Raw genomic sequence first — 9,765 nt, forward strand, 5'->3', positions numbered from 1 at the left:
CACTCATCACTGCTTTCCACTTGGACATGGAGCCATTGACCGCAACTCTTTGAGTGTGACCATCCAGCCAATTCCTTCTCCACCGAGTGGTCCATCCATCAAATCCATGTCTCTCCAATTTAGAGACAAGGATGTAATGCAGGACAGTGTCAAATGCTTTGCACAAGTCCCAGTAGATGATGTCCGTTGCGCTTCCCTTATCTACCAATGCTGTAACCCCATCGTAGAAGACCACCAAATTTGTCAGGCATGATTTGCCCTTAGTGAAGCCATGTTGGCTGTCACCCATCACCTCCTTATTTTCCATGTAGCTTAGCATAGTTTCCAGGATGATCCGCTCCATGATCTTGCCAGGCACAGAGGTGAAGCTGACTGCTTGCTAGTTCTCAGGGTCTTCCTTTCTTCCCTTTTTAAAAATGGGAAGTTATTAATGAAGATGTTGGAACAGTATGGGCCCCAATATTGACCCTGGGGTACTCCACTAGTGACTGGCCTCCATCTGGACTTTGTACCACTGGTCACAACCCTCTGGACCCAGCCATTCAGTGAATTTTCAGCTCACCTCAGTGTTCGCTTACCTAATCCATAGCTTATCAACTTGCCTATGAGGATGTTCCAGGAGACAGTTTGAAAAGCATTACTAAAGTTGATGTCCGCTGCTCCCCCCCCCCCATCCACCAAGCCAGTCATCTTATCCTAGTAGGCTATCAGACTGGTTAGGCACAATTTCCCCTTCGTAAACCCATGCTGTCCCATCCTTCCCTGCCACCTGGCACCCACCTCTGCCATCTGCACCCATTTCATGGCTGAGTTTGTGCATAAGGTGTTTCAGGGGAGCTGGTACCTGCCACAGCTGATAAGTGGGGTGCAGCTGGCTGTGGTTATCCCAGGCTGCAGAGCAATGTGGGGATGGCTATGGTAGGGTGAAGGGGTCTGCCACCATGTGCGCGTGGCATTCTTGTGGCTGTGCAAACCAAGCTCAGCTGCTGTCCCACAATCCCTCCTTACACTGTCCTGCCACCCTTGCCTGCACCCGTGCAGCTCTGTGCTGCCAGTTGCTCCTTGGAATAAGCGGCCCCGTTGCCAGGCCATGGGGAAGATATGCTGCAGGCAGGCCTTTGAACACAAAGTGCAGGCACGGGCTGGGACTAGGGCTCTGGCAGAAATAATTTGTGACTGGTCTTTAAATAAAGCAGGTTGCATATCATGCAAGAAGATACTTTTCCTGCAAAGCAGACTAGGAGTGCCACTGAGTGAGTAGAAGCAGAGGGAGGAAGCAGACCACAGGACGATGCTGGCTGCTCACAGCACCAATGCTGTGCCATGGCCTGTCAGGAACAGAGCAGGATATTCTCAGTGCCAGCCAAAGTAATGTGGGAAATAATTGGTATTTTTCCCAAATGGGAGTCAAAAGTGCAGTTTTGTGCTGCAGGAGGCAATTGGGGCCCTCTGGGCCAAGGGCTGAGGTTATGCCGGGTGGGTAATCCAGGCAGCGAGGAGGGGAGAGAACAGACTGAGGGCAGACGAATGGGCTTGAGAAACATGGCACACTGAGAACGTCTTGGATATAGCAGGCTGAACGACAGTGCATTCAGGCAAAGGTGTTACAGGGAAAGAAACTTCCTCTGGCAGCCCAGCTTTTTTCCTTTGCTAACCACCCTCTCCAAAATCCACTGATGCCCCACCATGTGCAGCCAGCCCCCAGGCTGGCCAGGCCATGCAAGGCCCTCTCCTAGCCACTCTCCAGGCTTGATGGTGGGACTGGGGATGCTTCTTGATGCTGCTTGTTGCTCTGCCTGGAGTAGGAGGGTGAGCTGTGCCCCCAAACAGTGCATCCTGCCGTGGGTTTGGGGACATGTAAGGCCTCAAACAGCTCCAGGGCTGCAGTCAGGGGCATCCAGAAAGCCCTCTGCCTTGCTCCCTGGAGCAGGCTCCCAGGGAATAGGCTGTGGAAGCCCCTGTGTGCTTGGGGGTCAGGGCTGGGGCAGTTGATGCCCGGACCTGGGTGCTGAGGCAGTGGCCGTGCAGTGGGGGCAGAGCTTTTATGACTGTTGGAGTGCATTTGGGGTGCTGAGGATTGTGCAGGGGGGCACTGGGAGTGCGAAGGGCAGGGTGCTCTTATGGGCAGAGCAAGGTGGGGTGGCAAGAGAGGAAAACTTGCAGGGTGCCCTGGAACGCAGAAGTCCACCTGCCCTGTGCCATGCTGTGCCCCCAGGACTTCGTGGCATAAGGGGAAGGCTCTGGTCCTGCACAGTCCCACAGCTGCCTGCAGAGCTCTGGCACTGCCGCTGAGGCCACCACAGCTGGCTGCAGTGAGGCCAGCCATATGCCAGGAGATTGCTCTCTGCTTGTGTCCACCCTGTGCCAGAGCTACTCTTTTCTTCATTGTTCTGAGCTGCTCTTCCACACCCTGCTGCTTCCCAGAACTTGTCTCTCCCCCACCTCTTGCAGCTGTGAGAGGCTGCTGTGAGATAACATTTCAGAAGATGGAGCAGACATGTCCATAGCAGAGAGACTTCAAACGGGCTGGGAAGCTTGTAGCAGCTCTGCACAAAGGAGATGGTGTGCAATCAATCTTCAGATCCCCCCACCCTGCACACTGCATATTTAATGGCTCTTTGGGTCTCAATGTTTAAATCTATCTAATGAGCATTTAACTGCTGCTCAATATTTAATGCCTTGGTGTTCAGTGTAATAATCCCATGTATCACAGTGAGTGCTGGTCCATCACCCTGGGCATGGGGACAGGCATGCTGCGGGAGAGGATTTAGCAAAGGGCAAGGAATGCTGGGGGATCTGCTCCGTGACACCTTTTGCATGGATGGCAGGTTATCTCTGCACCATGAGCTCTTTCTGCCTCTCTGATGTCTGACTTCACAGCGGTGCAGTAGACACTGGAGCTTGTCTGTGCTGGCTGTGAATGAGGGCCTGGCATTCTGCTGCTGGGCTTGCACTGGCAAGGTGCGGAGCTGTGGGCTGGGAGCAGCTCCAGGCAGCCTGTGACACTCGCTGCACAGTGACACCCTGTCCTCAGCCCATGATGCTGTCCTGCACTGAGCATCTGCCCACAGCTGCTGAGATGGTTTGCAACCTGTCAGTTGGCTTTCCTGACTAGGCAGGCCCACCGTGGCTGACACACCACAGAGGCTGCATCAAGACCTCTGGACTCTTGGACGTGACTGCAGGGCCTGCCTCTGTACCTACTGTCGCTGCTGCTGCCTCCCCAAGGGCTGCAGCCAGCACAGACAGGAGCCAGGAGAGCAATGCCATGAGCCCTGTATCCCTGGGAGTGCTGGGAGATGAACTGTGTGGCAGGGACAGGCCACAGGGAACTGGTGAAGAGCACAGACCCAGCAGGGGCAGGCAGAGCCGGACAGCCTTCGTCTGGCACCCCCTGCCCTCTTCCCCCTGACCCATGTGGCTGTGCTGGCCTGTGTGCAGGTAGAATAGAATAGAATAGAATAGAATAGAATAGAATAGAATAGAATAGAATAGAATATTTTAGTTGAAAGGGACCTACAATGATCACCTAGTCCAACTGCCTGACCACTTCAGGGCTGACCAAAAGTTAAAGCATGTTGTTAAGGGCATTGTCCAAATGCCTTTTCAGCACTGCCAGCTTGGGGCATCGACCACCTCTTGAGGAATCGTGTTCCAGAGCATGACCACCTTCTCAGTAAAGAAACGCTTCCTCATCGTCAGTCTGAACCTCCCCTGATGCAGCTTTGAACCATTCCCAGGCATCCTGTCCCTGGATCCCAGGGAGAAGAGCTCAGCACCTCCCTCTCCACATCCCCTCCTCAGGAAGCTGTAGAAAGCAATGAGGTCACCCCTCAGCCTCCTTCTCTCCAAGCTAGACAAGCCCAAAGTCCTCAGCCGCTCCTCAGAGGACATGCCTTCCAGCCCTGTCACCAGCTTGGTTGCCCTCCTCTGGATGCATGTGAGGTCCTTCACATCCTTCTCAAATGGTGGGGCCCAGAACTGCTCACAGTATTCAAGTTGAGGCCACACCAACGCTGACTACAGCAGGACAATCCCCTCTCTTGACCGGCTGGTCACGCTGTGTTTGATGTCCCCCAGGATGCGGTTTGTCCTCCTGGCTGCCAGGGCACACTGCTGGCTCCTACGGAGCTGCTGCCGACCTGCACCCCCAGATCCCTTTCTGCAGGGCTGCTCTCCAGCCACTCCTCTTCCAGCTTAGGTCCACGTGTCTCCCCCTGCACTGTATTTGTGTGTGCACATCAGTGAGTTTGCACATGCTAGCTAGTGGTGCTGCAGAGGCTTTCAGTCCTTGTGGGGCTTGTTCTGGTTCCTGGGGCCTCTGCCTCTTTTGCAGAAAAGCTGAACCCCAAGGCCTTTGTTTTGGAGCGGTTTCAGTAGTTCTGGCCAGATGATTCCGTTCCTGAGAACATGGCCCCATGCAAGAAGGGTCTGGGGTGTGAAAGACCCACATTTCTCATCTGCGCCCTGAACCGCAATGGGAACCAGCCCCGTGCATGCAAGTCTTTTCCTTCTGAGGTGCAAAGTCCCTCTTCCTCCATGGACCTGAGCTGCAAGCATCTGCTGCTGCCAAGCCCTGAGATTCTCTTTGCTCCCCTGTTGTTTCCCAGGCCTGCAGGAGTGGCCCAGCACACCCAATGCTGCGGTCTCAGAGCTCCCCAATGAGCAGAAGCAGAGGGCTGGGGATTTAATCTTGCCCAGCCATCCTGGACGGGTGAGGAATAGCTCCAACCACAGCAGAAGTCCTGCATCTCCCACGCTGGGCCATGCCCGCGACATGGGCATGGTGTGGGGTGAGGGTGGCTGTGGTGGGGTGGTCCGCCCCTGTGCTGGGACTGGCGTGTGCTGTGGCATGGGGTCTGTGGGGCTTCGGGGCTGGTTTGCTGTGCTCAGCACGTGGGTACGAGCTGCAACGCAGATCAGTGGCTGTGGGGCTTGCTGCATGTGCGCTGGCTGCCGTCCTGTGGTGGGCAGCACGTATCCCTTCACCCTGATCAGTGTCCTGTGGAGGCAGATGTCTGCAGACAGTGGCTGCAGCCTGATTTACCCGATCACCCAGTGAAAGACCGGGAACCAGAAGAAGAAAGTGCCTGTGTATGTATTGTTTGGGAACAAGCAGGTACGAAAATGGCAAGAGCAAGTGTGCAGCTGGAACGTGCTTCAAAGCACCATCCTGTGCAACTTGGTCCTGTGAGGCTCCCTGGGGCACAGTCCACGGAGTGCTCAACAGACTAGCTTCCATGTCCAAGCCACTCCCTTCACTCAGCACTGGACCCATGCCACCCTCTGTGGTGACTGAGACACACTGGCCAGGAGCTGGGAGACAGGATCACTGTGTATGGCTCCTGCCCTTGTGCCTGCTGTGGGGGTGGTCCTCCGTGCAGTGCAGCAGTGTGTGACTTTTCCAGGGTCTGGTTTTCTCCTCGTGTTCCTACTCTTCCGTGGACATTACTGCAAAGGCAGTTTATAATGTGCCTGTACCTGGAGCAGGCAGTGATGTAGTGTGGAGTGACCTCAGCTCCCAGAGGAATGGGTACAACTGCCCTGGGGGAGCCTTGCCTATAAGCTTTACTGCTGAACAGATGCCCTTGGTGCCAAAGGTGAAGTATGTTGGCAAGAGTCATCACAAGCAGGCTTTTGGCCCATGTAACACATTGTATGTGAGACAAAGATGAGACCTTGAAATTACCAGAGTAGTTCCTGAGGAACCAGTTCATGGGAATGGATGGGGACAAGGAAGCCTGGTGTGAGCTGCCTGTGGTAGTGCATGCTTTTTGGGTATCATAACATTGTCACTGTGTCGTGATGCCAGGGTTGGGCTGGTGTGAGTTCACAGTGTGCAATCATGGTGCCTTGGGCTCAGGGTCCTGCTCCGTCTGTGAGTGCTGTGCATTAGGATTGTGTTCCCAATTGTTTTGTGGGTTTGTGCTGTGTGCAGGACGGTCCCATGGCACAGGGTTGTGCTGACTGGCTGCTCTGCCTGGTGGTGCCATGGGTCTGCCTATGTCTTACTGGAAGCAGGTGCCACGTAGAGCTTTAGTTGTGGCAGAGGCTGGGGGAGGCATGATTGCCCAGCGCTGCTGGATTAGGAAGCTGAGCAGGCAGGCTTGGCAGCGTGCCCCATTTGTGTCTCCTTTGTACTCAGTATCCATGTGAGCATGCCAGGATGTGCCTACACCAGAGATGGTGAGGAGGGGAACACTGTGCCCAGATGCAATCTGATGTATGTACAGGAGACACTGGTGTGCACTCTGTCCCTGGAGCTCAGTCCAAGCAGATCTTGGGCAGTTACACCATATTCAGCAATGCTGTGGCACGTTGCCCCTTTTCTGCAGTGTCTGTTTCTTGGGGAAACTGAGCACCTCCCTTGCACACATTCTCTCCATGGCTGTTACCCTGAGGTAGCCAGCTGTGGCCCCTGTCCCGCAGCCCAGAAGAGCTTTGGTTCCTGGGGCACTTCATGCCCTGCACTTATGACTGCAGCAGCTGCATCCTCCCTGCACAGGCCTACAGAGGTAAGGCAGTGCCTTTGCGCCAGCAGGGTCTGGGGCAACTGCTCATCTTCTGGCATGAGCCATACCTGCTCCCCAGCTGCCTGCCTTGTGCCCTGCTGCCCCTTGGCAGTGCACCCCAGCAGGCAGGGTCCTCTGGCCCCCAGGGAGGGATGCTGAGGATCCTGCCTCTTGTGTCCACAGCACTGGTGTGCCCAGGTATGCCACTTCCCAAGTGCTCGCATGGGTGAGATGCAGCCCTTGCCCTGTTCCGGGCAGCTGCCTCCAAGCATGTCCCGAGCACCCACCACGTGCTCCTCCCTTGACTGTAGGAAAACTGCTGTCTCTGGTGTGGTCTGCAGAGGGTCATTCTCTGCTGGCTCAGAAGGGCTCCTCTGTGTCCGGGAAAGGTGCCTGCCCTGCTCTGGGGGCCACAGAGCTGCAGAGCCGTGCCCTGAACTGAGCACTAGCATGCTGAGCAAACCCTGCTGTGGTCTCATAGCAGCCTGCTGTGTTAATATGTCCCTGTGAAATCACCCCCTGCAGCCAAACTGTGCTTGGCCTCCCCTGATTTATCTCCCTGCCTGCCCCACTCACCTACCCTTTCCAAAATTACCATCTCTATCCCTGTCCCCAGCCCAAGAGCCATTCCCAGTCCCGTCACCATCCCCACCTCAGCACCATCCCTGTCCCCATCTTGATCATGGTTCCCATCTCTGTCACCAGCATGGTCCCGCACCTATCCCCACCCCTGTCCCACTCTGTCTCCATCCCAGCAGCTCCCTTCCCACCTGCTGGCTACTCCTGCAGATTGCTGCAACTGACTTCCAGGGTTTTTGAGGGAGAGAGATACCTGATTAATCCCAGAGTGAGCTGTAATCACATGGCAATAACTGCACGACTCGTGCTTATCTGAATGTGTAATCACAGCAATGAATAATATTCAGGGCTTAGCACCTCACTAATTAGCACGCTGCTGGGAGGGGAGAGGCTGCTGTCAGCTTTATGCAGCAGGTCCCATCCCTCTCCCAGCCCATGCTCTGCTGTGGGGAGAGGCAACGACCCTCGTCCTGTCAGGACACGAGTGGAGTTACCAACTGCCCCTGCTCCATGGGCCCCACACATGCTGCCAGACAGCACGTGTGTAGTCCCCGACCCGACACCCCAGCGGGGACCCTCCTACCCCACAGCCCAGCTGCAGCTGGGAAATTGTCCCCACATCATGCAGTGACTCCTGTTCCGCTGTGAGGTCCCCAGCTGACTGCTTCGGGCAGCAGCTGTGCCCCGCTTGGCCCTGTGTGATGCAGGTGGGCACCCGAAGGCGATGGTCCTGGTCCCTTTGTTGGCAAAGCTGCTGGCTCACATGGAGCCCCTTGTCTACCTGCTGGTCTCTTCCAGCCTGCACCAGCGAGGCAGAGTGCTTTGGTGCAGCACAGAAGTGACGAACTACGGTTATCCTGGCCAAAGCCAGTCCCTGTAGAAATATCCTCCGGTACCGTCAGTGCCAGGTGGCAGAGATGGTGCCTCCCCAGCCTCACTGCATTCAGTTTCATGGGAGCAGGAGGCCCTTCTGCCATGGCCAAGTGTGACAGAGCAAGGACCTGGGAGTGGAAATCTCTGCCACGATCTGCGCCTGTGCCATCCTATGTACTCCCTCCCGAGCGCCAAGAGGGACAGGCTGAGTGCTGTCTGTCCAAAGCCCTCATGGGGTGCAGTGAACCACCACTGCCTGCATCTGTTAACCCCGCCATCTGAGGGGGCAGGACCCCCGCCACCTCAGCCTGTAGACCTCAGCACTCCTGTCGTTCCCACAGACCTGCCATAAAGTGATGGCCTAGCTGCAGCTGGTCCGAAGCTGCTGCCTCTTCTCACCACTGGCAGGCAGCCCTCATGGTACATCGTGGCACTGATGCACTCTCTGCTGGCCAGCCAGATCTTCCCTTACCTGGCCCCAGCCGTCACAGCCCTGAGGCTAATGAAACACATACCAGAGACATCAGCCAGTCCTTGCCAAGCAGAGCAAGACTTAACATGAACCAGTGACACACATACCAGAGCGAACAGTGAAAAGACACACTGTCCAAACAAGCAGTGTCCACAACTGCATGTAGCACATGGTTAGCACTGCCTGTGTGTGTGCACGGCCCATGGTGAGTGCTGCCCACAGTGAATGCTGCCTGCAGTGAGCACTGCCAGCGTGTGTGCATGGCCCGGATGAGCCCTCCCTGTGCGTGCGTGCATACGGCCCTGCATGTCCTTGCTCTGCAGACAGTGCATCCCGCTCTCCAGCAACATGATGGCTGAGGTGTGGGTGTGTGGAAGTGGCTGCTTTTCGTCACCCTCTGTGGTGAGAGCCTGCAGCAGTGGGGGCCCGTGGCTCTAGCAGTGCCAGGGCATGAGGGCAGAGGGCTGTGCCATGACCAGGCTGGGGCAGGATGTCCTTGCAGGCAGGCAGGCAGAGAGGCAGCCTCTGGAAATGTGCAGTGTCACCAAATTAAGGGCTTAATTAGCAGGCGTGTTTCCCTCAAGGAGCTGTCGCCTCATTATCATAGAGAATGGTGATTAAGCAGCGGGAAGGGGCAGGTGCTGCCAGCAGAACCCCAGGGAGGAAGGCAGCAAGCGCTCATTCCTGTCGCAGGGCAGGGAGTGTGTCTGACACATCCAGGTCTGACACCGACCTCCTCTGCCAGCCTCCTTGTCTCCCCACTCCACCCTGAGCCAGTGCTGCCCTGAACATCTTGCTCTACTGAGCTCCCTACGATCTCACCCCTTCCAAGGGCATCTAGATGGCTTCCATTTGCAAGCCTGTCCTCAGGAGGATTTGCTGGCTCGGTGATGTTGGGTTGGAGGAGGCCCATGGCACGGCACATGGGGGACAGGGTAGCTCCCCACAGGGACTGCGGCATGGCACGTGGAGGATGGCTCACCCACCCTGCTGTGCTGCCAGGAGATGCTGCTGTGAGAAGAGCCCAGGGAATTCGTGGTGCTGAAACAGGGCCAAGCACGCACAATTGCATCTCAGACAATATCCAGGATAGATGCTGGTTGCTGTGAGACTTGGTTAACTAAACGTCCAGAAGGGCCTGTGCCACATGCTCCCTGCAGAAGTTAATTCTCTGGGGAGGCCAGACTACAGCAGCATGTGTGGCCAGGTGGTGTGAGGCTCCCTTCCCCTTCCCCTTCCTCTTCCTCTTCCCCTTCCCCAAGGCTGGCATAAGCTCTTCTGGGGATTTGGCAGGACACAGCGGCCTCCAGCCCAGAGCTGCCAGGATGG

The sequence above is a fragment of the Aquila chrysaetos genome, chromosome 5, assembly GCF_900496995.4.
Source record: "Aquila chrysaetos chrysaetos chromosome 5, bAquChr1.4, whole genome shotgun sequence".
Taxonomy (NCBI): Eukaryota; Metazoa; Chordata; class Aves; order Accipitriformes; family Accipitridae; genus Aquila; species Aquila chrysaetos.